The 12,884-nt window shown below is 38.4% G+C and overlaps 1 long non-coding RNA gene across 1 annotated transcript; it reads left to right on the forward strand.

Annotated features, from left to right (window-relative positions):
* The first annotated feature begins 751 nt into the window (after positions 1-751).
* On the forward strand, positions 752-12,664 carry LOC141373098 (uncharacterized). The gene is made up of 3 exons (XR_012378742.1): positions 752-1,021; positions 2,267-2,330; positions 10,780-12,664. It is a non-coding gene; the product is annotated as an uncharacterized lncRNA (long non-coding RNA).
* The last annotated feature ends 220 nt before the right edge of the window (positions 12,665-12,884 follow it).

Below are 12,884 nucleotides of genomic sequence, written 5' to 3' on the forward strand. Positions count from 1 at the left end.
CGGGAACCTGGTCTACTGGAGAATCCCACGCTCGGCATTTGGGGGAGACGAGATGTTAGCGGGGCAGAGCAATCTGCAGGCTTTAACGTGAGGCGGAGAGTGAAAAGAAGAAACGGACAAGGCCCAAAAGGAGGTCTTGGTGAGGGATTTTGCTTGACACCACCCAGTCTCTCAGTACTCCTGAGAGCTTTGGTTTTTATCTTGCATCAACGTAACGAGAAGCCTGTTTGAGGGGACGAACATAAACACAACGAAGCGAACCCTGAGGGAGGGGCTGCAGGGCCCCTTCTGCCCGCTGCCCGACGTGGCGAAGGCGAGTCCGCGGAAGCCAGGCGCACGCCCGCTGACGTCGCTGGGGGTCCCGCCCTGCTCCAGCGCCGGCCTGGTGTCGAGCTCTTCCCACGCCCTCTCAGCTACGGGCGCCTGGAAAACCGGGAGAACGGAGCTCCCACCCGCAGCAGAAGGCCCAGGGACACCTCATAGCAACAGCTAGCGGGGGCACCTAGTAGGAAGCTGGGATTCAGTCCAACCAACCAGTTCACGTTTCTGTACCCCCATGGTATCGTTCTCGGCCAATAGAGAGCCACTTCATGCCACGTGACACCCACCCGTCAGCCAATGGGGAAAACTCTGGTCGCGGGATCAACCAACGCACCTCCCTTTGCCCGGCCAGGCAGGGCGTTTGCCCCTGCGCACTCTCTGCCAACCAATCGTAGGTGAGCTGGCGAATGACGGCGGTTCGATGTGAGCCAACCAGGACGCGCGATTCCCTTGCCACCTAGGGCCGGTGGTATGGAGACAGGGAGGCTCGTGGGGTCCGGGAGGGGTCGGAGAATGAGGGGCCGGTCGCTGTGTCCTATGCTGGCAAGGAGCAAGGTGTTTTGCAGGCGAGAGTGATGAATTCTGCGTTTAACGTCGTCCCCTTGGCGTGCTGCCTAAATGATGGGCATGGAAATGGTGCTGGGGGAATGTGGGCTGAATCGTGGGATGAATCGAGAAAACAGGGACTTTTGTCTTTAGGGTGAGAAATTTTCCGGTACTTAAGGAGACATACTGCAGCACTTGGCACGGGTCTTCCATGCGTGCCTCCGGAAACATTTTTTTTTTTTAAACTACTTAGTTTTTTAAACTTAACCGTTCGGTCTCTGTACATGATATGTTAGTTGCACTCTCTCGTACCCACACCGTCAAATATAGAAGTTATATTTCCAAGTATTCCTGGATTATGTTTTGTAATAACTGGTTATTGGATTTACCTTACTTAAACTCTGTCCTTCTCAGACTAGTCTACACCCATCTGTTACTAAATCACATTTCTTGGGAATAATAAGTTTCTGCAGTTCTGTTTGATCATGGCATACCTCTTCGCCCTTTCTCTTCCCCACAAGGTCATCATGTAGAGAGGACGTTGGTCTGAGTTTCTGGAAAAACCAGGTGTTCCTTTGCCATCTCTTCCGTCAATTATCAAACTACTACAAAGGTGTACTTAGATCTCCCAGTGTTCCATTCCTCTGTTAGTCCATTATATTAGAATGGAGAATTTATGTTTGCATTACCTTGCTATAGTATAGCACATACCAAGTTTTTGCTTAAACTAATTGAGGGCAAGTGTCATGGCAAAATGTGTAATATATATAACTGAGTCTTCATTTCTTGATTAAATATTGTCAAAGTATGAGACTTAATATCTGAGCCTCTGGAATCAGCAGTGAAGGCAGACTGCAAAAAAAATCGAATCAGAAGAATCTTTTAAGATCATGGAAACCATAGAGGATCTGATATCTAAACTAGTAATGTGAAAAAGTGAATTAAAATGAAAGGAAATCACATCTGAGCTTTTTGGGCAGGGCTATTTCAAGAAGATGTCGTAGATGAGTGCAGTGTTCACCTAGCTTTTTACAAGTCTCGTATTTTGTGTGAAACTTATATATGCTGATTTGAGGTTACTTTAGCTTTGTAACAGTCACACTTCTTTTCAGAAGAAAGACAGACTGTCTCTTTAAGATCCAAATTGTGCATCATGGTGATAAAATTCCTAGGCTTTTTGAGAAGCATCAAACTTTCTCTCTTTGTATAGATCATTACAATCTGTGTAGTATGTTGCATTGCAATGGAGCTGAAAAATCATTTATTTTGGAAGCAAATAAAGGTCCAGTGGCTTTTTGTTTTTGTTTTTTGTTTTGTTTTGTTTTGGGTTTTTTTTTTGGAAATTTGCTTTGGGATTGTGAATCCACAATGTAACCTTAAGCAACTTTTCATTTCCTAGGTCCCCAGAAGTTGAGAAGCTCTGGATTGCAGTGCATCTGATAGAAGTTGTCACACAAAAAATAGTGAGTGGGCTCCCTAGTCACTCCATTTAGCATAATAAAGAATAGGAGAGTTTTTTGACATTTTTCAGGCTTTCTCTGACCTTTCATTACTGCTGACTTTTCTTGATAAGGAGAAGTATACAGACTGCTGCCCTTAGGGTAGTTGCACCTCATTTATATTTCTCATCTTGCTATTCGATATTCATTCTCAATGAATTCATATTCATTTGATATTCATTCTCAATGTTGCCATAAGGGTAGATTTTTAACCACTAATAAGCAAAAGAAACATGATAAGTAGGGCATATTTTCTTTCCTGTTCTGTATTATATGATGGTACTTACCTAATTTGAGACTTTATGTGAAATACTGGTTGAAGGATTAGCTTCTGTAAGAAAGGATGTCAGAACGTGTAGAGAATTTTGAAGATTTGGTTGCGAGATGGGTGTCTGTCTCCTGATTCCTTAATCATGTTCATTTTTATGCCAGCATGAACTATCTATTCTGAGAGTGATTTTAGAAATAAAAACTTATGTCTCCATTTGTTTGTGGGAAAGACAAAATAAAAATGAGATAAAATGAAATTGAATTTTCTCTAAGGGCTGTAAATCTCTATGATAGTGAAAACCTAACACTGTGCACTGACACTTTAGGCTCTGTTTAGCTTCAGAAGGGCATTACTGGAAGAACAAAAAAAAAAAAAAGAAAGAAAAGCTTCATTTCTCCTCTCCCCACTAAATCTGAGAGTTATCTCACCTATACCCAGATACCTTCAACTTTACACTTGTGTTACTGTGGAAACCCAGCTCCTTTGCTTCTGTGAAAGATGTTGGAAAAGGTGGGATGAAGTGGGAAATACATTGTGTTTGGGGACTTTCTGACTAGAGCAAGAGGCAAGTATGCAAAGAATTGAATACAAACAAGTTAGAAGAGGATGTTTGTAATATTAGCAGTGCTACTTGTCTATGAAACCCTGATTCCTATTGCTTCCTATTAAAGCCTACATGTGTGTGATTAGCCATAAAGGGGAAGGGCAAGTCAAGTACATTTAGAGCAGAAGACATTTCCTTGGCCTCTGAGGCTCCTGATATAGTTGAGAAATGGAAGTATGTATAAACAGTGGAAAGGAAGGGGCAAAATAAACTTGTTTCTTTTTTGAAAATGCAATATGTCTCAGCACTTTTGAAAAAAAGAATGCAGCAATGAAGTGACTATGTAAACAAGTCAATGAAAGAAACCTTCTGTTGAAAAAGTAAATGTTATTGAAGGAAAAGGCTTAATGATTAAGATATAGGAAATAAAAAGAAAAAAGCCTGAAGAATCTTAAAGGCTTGAATGTTCAGAGGAAAATAGAGCTCCAGTATGGTTTGTTTAACACGGCTGAAGAGTAAACACAGTGTTGCTGCATTCCTAGCAGTTCCCCTCTCTTCTAGCTGAAAAATATAGGGATGAGTCAGGATTGATCATTAAGGGCAGCCCTCTCCTCTCTGCCCAGTTAGACCAGCAGTAGGCACGTGACTCAGTTCTCATCACTGGAACTGGAAGAAGCCACTGGGACTGGGGGATTCCTGGGAGTCTGACAAGAATGAGTAGATACCCCATTGTTTTGGTGCCCCTCCCCTTGCTTCCTGCTTTGCACATTGAAATAAGAGACTGTGGCCACCATCTTTGGGCTGTGATGCATTATGGCTGAGGTTGCAAACCATCGAGCTTCAGGTGGCTAAGGAGGAGGAGAAGAATCCAAGTCCTGGAAAACAGTATTGAACTGTCATGCTGATAGCGGAAATGCCCACCTTTGGACTTACTCAGTAAACAGCTAGCCTCCTTTGAAGTCTGTGTTAGTTTAAGTCCATGAGGTTTTCTGTGTCTTGGACTCAAATACATCCCAACTACCATAGAAAGTATAAGAGATTCGAGACAAAATGGTATTTTAAAAGATCAGTGAGCATTTGTGATATTCTGATGGATAGCCTACTGATATCCCGAATGGCATTTCAAAGACATTATGGTATTAATTGAGCACTTACTATGTATATTATTCTAGGCTCTGGGGATACAAAAATACACAATTAGCCAGAAGAGCTTGTAGTTATAGACATTATAAACAGAAGAGACTGACGTTAAACAACTGATTGCACATTTACATTATGTAATAACAGCTTATAATTCATGCTAACAAGAAAAAATTAGAGATTACAAGGATGTAATATAAATAGTAAAATATTACAAAATATATAACCACATAACTGAAGAAAATTATAAAAACAAGCACTTTCAAGGACATGATAATATTATGTATAGTTTATACATGAATTCTTAAGAGGTTAAGAGAAACAGAATAAACTGAAGTGGGTTTAATAAAGGAAAGCTGTCTGAAGGAAATGAATATGGAGCCAGGTTTTGAAGGCAGTGGCCAAAGAATAGACTAGATGGGGCAGAAAGGAACACTCTAGGTGCAAGGAATTGAGAGAGCAAGGGGAGACAGCAGGAATGAAGTAGGAGTGAAATATGGAAAAGACAGAATCACTTGATTCTTTAATTCTCTATAGCAGTGCCATTCTAGGGACAGCTATCAGGGAAAAAAAAATCAGAGGCTAGAAGTGTCAAGGCAAGAACAAAAGGTATAGAAATAATCTGGGAAAAAACAATAACAAGAAAAAGTAGAAAGAGTACAAGGGTACATTTGAAGAAGTTAAGGTATTATTAAAAATGATGAATAATTTATAACGTGGGCATCATGAAAGAATTGTTATAAGAAGTAATTATGGACTTGAGGGCATCAAGAAGGTAGAATTCAAACTTTCACAAACAGAAGTAGAAAAATGAGGGGTAGCAAAAAATGAAGACAGGCAGCAAAACCGTTTTTGCTTATGGTTATTTTTTCACGGTAGCTGTTCCTGACATGCATTATGTAAAAACGAATGGAATTTGATTGAAAAAAAATTTCAATAGACCAGTAATATATAAAGATAGTCTTTTAGGTAAATAATGTACTTTAGAATGTTTTTCTTAGAATGCCTTTTGTACCTTGCCATAGAAAAGTTTTTTCAATAAAGAAGTTCTAAGGAATAATAAGTTACAGATTAGTGACATATTTTGAAAATTAAAAAAAAAAACCCGTAGATGTGCCAAATGTAATGGTATAGCAACAATAATAAATACTTATAACAAAAGTCAGAAGTTTGTCAGATTTTATGTGGTTTCTGGTCAAATATGGTTGTAGTATTTTTCTAATGCTATTTTATGTAAGAATATGTCTTAAAAATTAGGCCACCATAGGCATATGAACATATCTTGATATTGTTTATAATAATGTCATTAATATTTATTGTGCTTTGCCATTTCCAGAGCCCTTTTGCTACATGTCTGAGAAGCTTGTAGTTTTTTTAATAAAAAATGTAAAAATAATTAGGAACCACCATACAAATAGGTGATATGAAGATGCTGAACTAGCATTATTACTGCTCCTTCCTCCAAGGTCATGGAAGCAATGTAGAGGGTACAACGCCATCAAATGAAGAAAATTATGAGAAAACCCTGGTAATGAGAGGATTTAAGGGAACTGTTCAGTAAGGGGACTGGGAGAGGAAGGTGGTGGTAGTTTAGGTCTTGGGCAAGAAGCAGCCAGCCACACTGCCGAAGAATAATAAAATAGGAAAAGAACCATTACACATGTGCTCATGCTTCTCACTCACTATTGCCTTGGGAAAATCAGTGCCTGCCCCTACACATGTGGTGATGCAGAGCTCTAGTCTAAGTGGACTCAAGAGGACAATCAGGGCCACACAGGACCTTATAAGGAGCTTGTGAGGTGCTTGTAAGGAGCCAAGAAAATCCTTAGGTTCTAACCAGCTTAGGGCATTTGCCCACCCACACCTCCTACTCTTACTTCCCTGGGCTCGTGAATTTCAACCTAAGGCCTGTTCCTTCTGATGTTGCTTCTCTCCTCTTGGGGGAAGCAGAAGATGAACTCTACACCTAAAGAATCATTGCCTGTGATTTTCCTGGACTTGGGGTTCTCTGCTCTCGAGCTCATTTATTCTCATCCCTGAGCACCTTGGTGTGACTCAAAATGGGGTCTAGAAAGGTGATCAACCATTTGGCTTGCCTGGGACTGTCATGGTTTTATTTTATTTTATTTTTTTAAAGATTTTATTTATTTATTTGACAGAGAGAGAGACACACAGCAAGAGAGGGAACACAAGCAGGGGGAGTGGGAGAGGGAGAAGCAGGCTTCCCGCGGAGCAGGGAGCCCGATGCGGGGCTCGATCCCAGAACTCTGGGATCATGACCTGAGCCAAAGGCAGACGCTTAATGACTGAGCCACCCAGGCGCCCCAGAACTGTCATGGTTTTAGTACAGCATCCCCCAAACTCCCCTCAGCCCTAGTGGATCACCCTACATCTGTTCTCATATGCATTTCTGGAGGAAAAAAATGAATGCACATGACAAGATATTTTGAGAAATACAACTATTTCAGAAGAAAAAAAAGATTATAGAGTTCATCAGAAGCATAAACATTAGAATGGACCAAGCATTTAAATTTAGCCCCCAATAAACATGCTAAAAAAGATAAGGGATAATGTTAGACATATGAAAACCAAGAAAAACAAAAGGAACCAAGTGGACATACTACAAATGGAATGTATAGTAGTTGAAACAATGAACAAAGGAGAATAAGATGGCAGAAGGGACACTGTTAAGGACCACATGAGGGAACTGGAAGACCAGATTGAGGTCACGTCACAGAAAGAGGAAGGGAAGTTCAAAGAAATAGAAAAAGGAAAAATCAAGAGATAATGGAGAAGAGAAGAAGTGGCAGCATACAGATAATGGGAATCCCTATAAGAAAATGACTTCTTAGAGAAATGATAATGTGAAATTTCCCATGAATGAATGGACGGATAAAAAGTAAAAGACCTCGGGGGGAGGGCCCATGGAGCCTCAAAGAAAAGTGATTTGGAAAACCTACACTTACAGACATAGAGAAATTTGGGATATCTGAGACTAAAAGTTTTAAAAGTTTACATATGAAAAATTAAGATCAGATTAAACATCAGATTTCTTAATAGCAGCATTAGAAGCCAGAAAGACAATGGAGTAAGAGTTTTAAAATCCTGAAGGAAGAAGAACTAGAAACAGAAATTTAATATTCAGCCAGAGTGACATTCAGGTATGAGAATGAGATACAAATATTCATAGGCATAGAAGGCCTCAGAATCCCAGAATATTGCTAACACAGAGACCCACACTGACAACAATGGATAATTCCACTCTCACGGTGCATCTTTTTCTCTCAGTTACTGATAACTCAAGCAGACAAAAACTACAGGGATACTGAAGATTTGAATAGCCCATTAACAAAACTGGACTGGCAGACATAGAGAATTCTATAACCGATGATTAGAGCATACATATTTTTTTTCCGAGCACATACAGAACATTGGCAAAAATTGATCGTAAAGTGGACCATAAAGAAAATCTCAATACGCTTCAAAGAATAGCTATCATTCAGATTGTGAATTCATAATTACATTAGAACTTTAAAAACAACAAAAAGACAAATGAAGAACCATACATATGGAAATTAAAAATGCTTATAATGCTAAATAACTCCTGGGGTAAAGAAGAAATGTGAAAACACTTGGAACCTAGTGATAATGAAAATACTATCTATCAAAACTTGTGAGATACAGCAAAGTGGTTCTTTGATGGAAATTTATAGACAATGTGTATATTGGAAAAGAAGATACAGGAAAATCCTGATCTTACCTCCTCCCATGGTCACACTGAGTCTGTACCTACATATGGGAAAATTCTCTCTTAAGAAACATCTAAAGGCCAACTGAGTGATGACTACACATTGGACAAATGAGAAGAAAACCACGCCGAAATGGGTAAGAGAGGCTGGAACATAATCCCTCTATAAGCCCCATCCCTGGCACAGTATCCCACAACGAGGAGGGAACCCAAACTCTAGCGCTTCTTCCTCAGTAGTGAAGGGTTTGAACCCCACATCAGAAAAGGAAACACTAATTCGAAAAGATCTATGCACCCCCATGTTCATTGCGGCATTGGCTGTATTACAATAGCCAATAGCCAAGATATGGAAACAACTTAAATGTGCATCAATGGATGAATGGATAAAAAAATTGTATATATATATATATATAACATTATATATATAACATATGCATATATATATATTAGCCATTAAAAAGAATGAAATCTTACCATTTGTGATGACATGAATGGACTTTGAGGGTATTATGCTAAGTGAAATAAGCCAGACAGAGGAAGAAAAATACCATACCATCCCCCATTTGTGGAATTAAGACAAAATTTTTTTAAAAACAAGCTCACAGATTCAAAGAATAGATTGGTCAGTGCTAGAGGTGGGGAGTTGAGAGGTAGGAAATATGGGTAAACTGCTTTTGTTTTAGTTTAAATAAACTGAATTTTTTTTTTTAAAAAGAGGGGCATCCTACAATTTACCCAACCAGTGCTTCTCAAAAATAAGAAAAGCCTAAAAAACTCTCATAGCCAAGATGAACCTAAAGACACATGAGAACTAAATGTAATGTAAAATCCTTGATGGGGTTCTGAAATGAAATAAGGACATTAGGTAAAAACTAAGGTAATCTAAATAAACTATGGACTTTAGTTAATAACAACATATAACAAAAAGAAAACCCTTGGGTTTTTAAAAATCACATTCCAAAATAAAATATAATATATAGCAGAAAAAAGTCAAAAGAAACAGGTAAAATTAATGTTTAAAATGTATTTTACTTAATCCACTATATTATCATTTCAATGTATAATCAGGACAAAAATTATTAAGATATTCTACCTTTTTTCATACAAAGCCTTTGAAATCTGGTGTATATTTTACACTTACAGCGTCCAGACTGGACACATTTCAAATGAGCAATGTTGCTACTATATTGGTGATAGACAGTGGATTGTTCAGGGGAGCAATGGAGATGAGGTTTGAGATACTGTTTTATAGGTCATGTTGACAAGACTATTTGAATATCAAACATGTCGAAAGTCAAAAGAGAATTAAGAAGACACCTGTGTTGGAGAAAAAGCAAATTCTTACACAACTCACATCATGCTATTTGGTTTCTAACATCAGCATTCAAGGAATAATTCTAGACCACCGACAATGTGCAAGGCACTATGCTAGGAATAAAAGGAGACTTCCTCCTCATCAGATAGGTATATAGATTAATATGTAGGTAGATGACCAGGCATTTTGTTAAAAACTAGGTTTTGCTTTGAAAAAGTGGCTTACAGAAGTGTAGGTGCAGCATTATTTAGGATACATCTCTATGTATGGTCTATAATCTCTTTTTTTCCTGGTTTATGTTTAAGTTGTAAGTTTCACAATTCTTATCATACTTCTTTGGTTAACCTAATGATTTTGAATAAGAACATAATTTTCCAAAATAGCTTTTCCCATTTGAAGTAAGGGCAAGTCTTGCTGGGTTGACACTATTCTGTCTTTTTACACAGTGGGAGAAATGTCTGTTTTTCAGTTCGTATGGTAGCATGTACTGGAGATAGAATTTACTACTTACTTCTTGTGACCCCTGGTGTAACCCTGAGCAGACTTCTGTCTTAACACCAGTAGCACATTGTTGCACCATCTCCTCTACTAACTGAGGATAGGAACAGTGTTTGGTTCATGTGAGTTTTAGCAGCACTTGGCACATTGCATAAAACATTGTGGGAACTCATAAAACGTTTGCAAATGAATGAACAATTGAATGGACTATAACTTTGCTTCTAAAAATCCTGTAAAACAGAGAAGATGAAAACAAGGGGAAAGAATGGGGAGTTTCTCAACATTGAGGAGGAGATATAGATATTTCCTCTAAAACTGGCTTTATCCCCAAAGAAACTCCCAGCTCAAACATTGTAGGTCTTCAGTAGGCAAGGTAAGGTCAGTCTATGGGCTTGGACTTTAGAAGTGCCAAGAATGATTTGGAAAATCAACTTTTCTATCTACTGACTGCTGCCTGAAATTTTACACCTAGGGTTTTAGTCTTTTGATGTGAAAGCTTTTTTTTTTTTTCCAGTTAAAATATAAATGGGAGAAAGGCAGTTAAACTGTACTATCTTTCTATAAACATGGTGGCATTCAGCTATGCTCACTTGGTGGGAAAAGAAAATAAGGAAAATAAAATAGAAGAAAAGAAGTTAAATGGCCCAAGTATGTGCCCAGAGTGAGCATGAACAGGCCATGAGGATCCATCATATTTTGTGTCATACAGTAATTTTTTTTTTAATGCTAGGGTTAATCTCTTCACCCGGTATAACATGACTAATAACAGCCTTCACAGTTACTAGATTCTTAAATTAGATTCAAATAATATCTTATTTTCAAGTGATTACAAGAATTTTCCAGACTTGGGAGCTCCATCCCTCATCTGTTTCCATCGATTTCATCTGCTTCTCACAGGATTACGCTCGACAGTGGTTTGGGGTGCACTGGGGAAGACGGAACAGTCCTAGTGGAAGACCCATCCAGTCGTCCTTCTCAGCAGCCAGCTGGTTATTTTGTCAAGGAAAGTGATCCATCCTACTTTTTCAGGGTCATCTCCTCAAAACCCAGCTTCTCACTCTTACAGAACAGTACATCCTCTTTTATTATCGTCCTAGTTAATGCTTCTCACACAGCTTCACAATACGAGCACTTAATGAGTGATTAGCCACGTTGAAATGGCTGCACTAGTTGAGAAAGAGAAATCTTGTTTGCTTAATCAAGGTACTACCTCAGTGCAAGTGGCACTGGTGGCAAAATTGATTCCAGTTTACATCTGAATGAGAGAAGCTGAGGGACACATTTCAGGGATATTTTAGCCTTTTTATTTTCCTTGGCATGCCAGGTAGTTGAACAGAGTTAAACTATTCCATCATGCAAGTTGCCTTGACTTGATTCTGTTGGGGATTGGTCTTTGGTATTTATTAGTTGTGTTTTTGTTTGTTTTTTTTTTAATGAAGATTTTTGGCTATTTCCCATGCAAACTTTCCAACGAAAAGATGCTACAACGTATGAAAATTATCTAAAAAATATTAATCTGTCGACATAATTAGGTTATATGAACAAGAATGAGCTCCAAGAATAAAATTGAGTATGTCAGTTCTGCACTATATGCTGACAAAATGAAAGAAGCTAAAATGGGCAGTTTACGGCATTCTAAGGTTATGATTATGGTGCTCAAAAGAAAGCAACCCAAGTAAAATTATTGAGAAAGGAGACCAATCAATAGCATATGTTGCTGAGGTTTTTATACTGAAAAAGCAAAGCTCCAGGGGCTCAATGCTGTCTGTATTAGGGCTGTAGATCGTCTGAAGCCTGGGGTTTTTCTAACTGGATCTGTGACTAATGGAGTGGGGGTAGGGCTGAGGCTCAGTAAGATGTTTAACCCTGGCTTGGGGAATTACCTTTGCGTGGGATTGGGCCTGTTTATAGGACTCCTCAAACCCTGGCTCTCCAAAAGCAGAAATAAAGACTACCAAGTCATTCAGGTCACTAGCTATCCATCCAGATATCTATCATCAACGTATTTTGTGTTTTGTGTTGTTTTTTTTTTTTCTGGTTTTTTGGTTTTTGTTTGTTTGTTTGTTTGTTTTTATTCTACAGGGTTCCAGAAAGGACAGAAGTACATTTCATAAATACATATAATGATAAATTTTCTAATTTTAAGAGTTAGGTCTTCTCAAGAAACTTGAACATTATCTATCCAAAAAAAAAGTATGTATAGAAACAGTATTTCACTTTGAAGTACATGTTAAAGCTTTCCCCATGGCGTTCACACTTTGTCTTGCTTTCTGTGTATATGTATGTGTAAGGGGAGGGGTGTGCCCAAGCCCCACCCAAGTCTCACCAGTTAAGAATCTGGGAGGACACAGGGGTGGGCTTGTGTTTATTGAGAATGTGTATATTTAACAAAATCTTCTAGATGACTGGGACATGTCCCTGTATTTTCTGAAGAAAGAAATCATACTTAAAGTGATGATCCTGAAAATTACTACTGAGGATATTGAATAACCAGATTACTTACCTCAAATCCAGAACCTAGTTTAAATTCCATTTCTTCTTGTGTCCCTCAAACTAGAATTAATCTCTCATTCCTTATTCCCCAAACACTCCACACTTTTCATATTTACTGCAGTTTCTCTGGTGTTATGCTTATTTTATCTCCATCTGTCATGTGGACTCATGGATGTTTGGGCAGCAGGCGAGAAGAATGGAGAAGGTACATTTTCCCCCCATCTTTCTAATCCCTGTAATGCTTTGGCTAATCAATAGTATGTGTTCAAAACATGTTGATTGAATTAAATTAAATATGAAATGGTATTAAAATTATTGAATTATTGTATTATCCTATTAAAAGATGTTATTTCTACTTTCATAGTACTTAAAATCAGTGGTGTTTTAAAACTGAACAAAGCCAACTAAAATTGTAACAGAATATAATTCTTCAAAAAGCAGTAACATAGGCTTAATTCACAAGAACCACAACTGGGTCACATCCTTTAGGTAATTATTTGTTAATTTTC

Source organism: Callorhinus ursinus, unplaced genomic scaffold, assembly GCF_003265705.2.
Source record: "Callorhinus ursinus isolate GAN/ISIS: 27379988/994484 unplaced genomic scaffold, GSC_fseal_2.0 scaffold7, whole genome shotgun sequence".
Taxonomy (NCBI): domain Eukaryota; kingdom Metazoa; phylum Chordata; class Mammalia; order Carnivora; family Otariidae; genus Callorhinus; species Callorhinus ursinus.